The 3,934-nt window shown below is 31.3% G+C and overlaps 1 long non-coding RNA gene across 1 annotated transcript; it reads right to left on the bottom strand.

Annotated features, from left to right (window-relative positions):
• Window positions 1–377: 377 nt before the first annotated feature.
• LOC105322624 (uncharacterized) lies at window positions 378–2,046 on the bottom strand. The gene is made up of 4 exons (XR_010713997.1): window positions 1,820–2,046; window positions 1,523–1,658; window positions 960–1,126; window positions 378–679 (listed from the first exon to the last, which is right to left on the bottom strand). It is a non-coding gene; the product is annotated as an uncharacterized lncRNA (long non-coding RNA).
• Window positions 2,047–3,934: the final 1,888 nt, after the last annotated feature.

Here is a 3,934-nt window from a genome sequence, read left to right as displayed (position 1 = left end):
TTTATATCTATATAGAACGGTTTAACTTGCTGCTCACAACAAGTATGTACGAAGAAAAGTAACTCCTGTAAGCCAAATAAACGAAAACCTAGACACAGGTATACCATTTTATTCATAAATGATAAAACTTTGACCTTAAATCGTGTCTAGGTCCCTTCAAAATAGTACACGTGTCATTTTAAACTCTAGAATACGATTTATTTTGGATTACTTATTCTTAACTACCATCCAAGGATATCTCTCTCTCTCTCTCTCTCTCTCTCTCTCTCTCTCTCTCTCTCTCTCTCTCTCTCTCTCTCTCTCTGGAATCAGTGCATACGACGAGAAAGGGGATTCGAAATTATAATTCACACAACAACAAAAAAACACCCAAGAAGTATCATTCATTGTATTTATAGTATAAAATGTCATACTTTACTAATAAAATAATATATATATCAACCAATAGTAAAGAAATCTGCATGGCCCTTGGAAGCCTCTATAGAACATGCAATGTTCACTCCATTTTGGATCTCCCAAGTTGTCGCATTTAGATAAGACAACGTTAATGTTGCTTTATTGTTACTTTGAATGCTTCCAACCAAAAGCTCACGGTAATACATCGGGAATGTTGGAACAGGAAAATACAGAGTCATTGCCTTTGAAAAAGATATTGTACCCTCTTTTGATATTTTCACACCTGTAAAGTAAAAATTGGTAAACATGTACATGGGAAGTTTTTATTATAGAAGTAATTAATTATTTCTACAGAATAATTTAAGACTACCACTATTACACACACTTTATACAGTCTAGAAGTGCTTTAAGATAGTTGTTATCATTTTGGTTTTTCTTCATCGATATTCAAAGGAATAACTCTACACGCAAACATAAGAAAACAATAAAAATATGAAGTGCTTTATAATAGTTTTGACCAATAGTAAATCAACTTTTAAAATAAAAAAGATTAAAAATCATACCCGCCATATTTCCGCCAATATAACCATGTCCACAATTTCCATCGACACATTGACATCCATCAAGTGTGATGGAAAATTGAAGTGGATTACCATTAACCAGCATCGTGCGAATTTGCTCGTAAGAGTTCAGTTGACGTGGAGTTACTGGCTCTTTTGCCCAAAATTTGCTACAGTTTTGAATATACTAATATTTATGTTCAGCATTAAAGCAAGACACCAAACTTCAAATAAAACAAATTAAGACTTATACTATTGATATACATTAAACAAATAAACTATTTTTCTTGATAGAGGTTAACATCATTTGATAGTTTAAAGTTAGGTTTATCTAGTGCATGGCAAAATGTTGGATATTTTCAAATATCAAATGTCAAATTATATGACTGTGTGTTTCAATATACATTTTCTTCTCTATACTTTTGTCCTTTTTTACTCTACTGCAATCTCTTTCCGAATATAATGTGTTTATTTGTACCAGTAATTCAGAAACTTTGAATTGTTAATTTAATATAGAATGTAACTAGATAAGAAACTTTAATGCTTTATAAAGACCATTATCTTACTTTCCTTTTCCAGAGGACCAATCGCAAATTACACCTTTTATGTCGTTAGTGTTGTTAAAAAAGAACCCAGGTCTTCCATAGAGAATAAAGGCGGTGCTATTCATGATGTAGACAGACTGTATGTCTTCGGTTAATGCTACATTTGCCACAATGTGCAATAAAACAAATCAATATAACAAAACATTAAGGGAAGTGAAATGAACATCTGTATAGTAAGTTTTTCTGTTATGATGATGATTTCTTTGTTGTTTATCTGCTTTTTCAGGTTAAAAAAGGATTATTAAATCGAATTATTACCTTCTTTAGCACTGTCAAATTCATAACCATCATGATTAAAAATCAGTTGGCCAGGTGTATCATTAGAGGTTTTTGTGGTTAAGAAAAAATTAATTTCTCCTCCGAACACTGGAAGGTCGGAAACTCTTGTCTGGGATATAGATTGACAGGTTGTCGTGTTGAAGAAATACATGACGCGGGCTCCATTGGTAAGGTGAGAGATGAGACCATCATATGTATTAATAGGCGTGTTTCTAGCAAAAAAATCTCCAAAGCTTATTCACATAAATTTAGAAGTTTCATAACCTAGTCTGTATGGATTGTAAGTTATCGTTGAGTAATGAAATCTAAGAGACAAGGATATTATGTTTTATTAATGTAGATTTTTAGTAGAAAAAAGTTTTAACTCCAGAGAATACACGAAATGTTTGAATGGATCAATGTTGTATGGAATGATATTTAAAAAATTACGAAAATGTTCTAAAATGTATCACAATTATATGTTTTAAGTGCGTAAACATTGAGTGTGGTCAGATGATACTCAACTCTTTTAACATTATACTGCGTTTGATGATTAAATACACTCACTTTTGAAAATCAGCCTTGGTAAAACACAGAAAGGGAAAAAGAATTAACGTCGTATAGAGCATGGCGGTTTCTTATCAACTTGACATTTGTTTGTAAAAGTAGACATAGAAACGAGAGATCGAGAACCACATTTTGAACTGTGAATTGCAATCTATAGATGCGATAAGAATGTAGGACAACATAATACAACATAATACCCACGGTAAATTTTTAAATAATAATGAAAAAGTTGTTAAAACGAATACAATATGAGGAAGTTAAAGCTGCTTGGTCCGATTTTATATCAAATTTTATGCACGCTTTTAAACAATGGCTATGCTTAGTATATGTATAATAATAGACATTGAAGTAGTTTTACCCATCAATTATGCCAAATGTCAATGAAGAAAAATACGTACAAAATTTGCTAACAAAACAAACGACATTAAAAGGTACCTTGTTATTTCGTATATTAAATTTCACCCCTGACGACGAGACGGGTATAGTTGTATTACGAATTTGACATCGCTTTAAATAAAGGTCGAAATGATCAGACAAATTACAAATAAACATGTGTACGTTTTGTTCGCTAATATTTCTAAAGTCTGCTTTCTTTACAATCGATGCATAGCATGCGGGTTGAATAACCCCAATCATTCGGGGGACGAAACCAAGCGGTTTCCTTTTCTAAACATTCCCGTGATGCATTTTGGTTTGTTTTTTCGTTTGCCCAAAGAGAAATTATTTTTATTTACTTTGAATATTTCTAACTTTGAAAGGAGACTGATTCTGCTGGTGTAAATAGGAGAAAGTCCTTAACTTTCTAAGATAAATGATTTGTATGAAAAAAAAATTGATACTGTAATTACAAAAAAATCGGACCAAGCAGCTTTAAGTTCAATGTTGATATGTGTTTGGTTTATAACCAAATGGAACATGTTGAATACTGATTCATAATTAGTAATTTAGTTTGTGTAGATAATATAATGTGTTGTTAATCGAAGTTTAAATTGTACCTTATGAGCACAGAAAACCGAAATACAAAACCTGGTACATATTCTCCATTATAACCTTTACAACGATTGCATAATACTGAACAGGGATATACATTAAGAATGATGGCAAATCTAAATGGATTACAATTAACTAGCATCGTACAAATTTGTTCATAATAGTTGTGATGACGTCAGTGGCTCTCGTACCAAAGATTTGCAACACAACTATGTACAATGACAAAGGGCTTAACGAAAAATTTGTCTCTTGTTTATTCGAACTTTAAATCTGTGAAAAATCTTTATTGAATTTACATAAATCTACTATTTTTTCCGATTGTTTTCTCCGTTTTGTTTGCTTTGAAGACAATGAAGTGTAACATGTTGTAAAAGAGTTTGAAAGTATGTAAAATTGCTGAAAAATACATACATGTACATGTATAGACGTATAACTTTGATGGTGAAATGATATTTGAAAATAAATAAAAAATACTTTGTCGAGCTTTTAACGTTGTAAGACGTTTATGTTCATTTGATAACAAGGTGATGTTTAATGTCCTAATTATTTGCATTTATT

This window comes from Magallana gigas, chromosome 5 (genome assembly GCF_963853765.1).
Source record: "Magallana gigas chromosome 5, xbMagGiga1.1, whole genome shotgun sequence".
Lineage (NCBI taxonomy): Eukaryota > Metazoa > Mollusca > Bivalvia > Ostreida > Ostreidae > Magallana > Magallana gigas.
The sequence above is the reverse complement of the archived record's forward strand: the minus strand, read 5'-3'. Positions and strand labels throughout refer to the sequence as shown.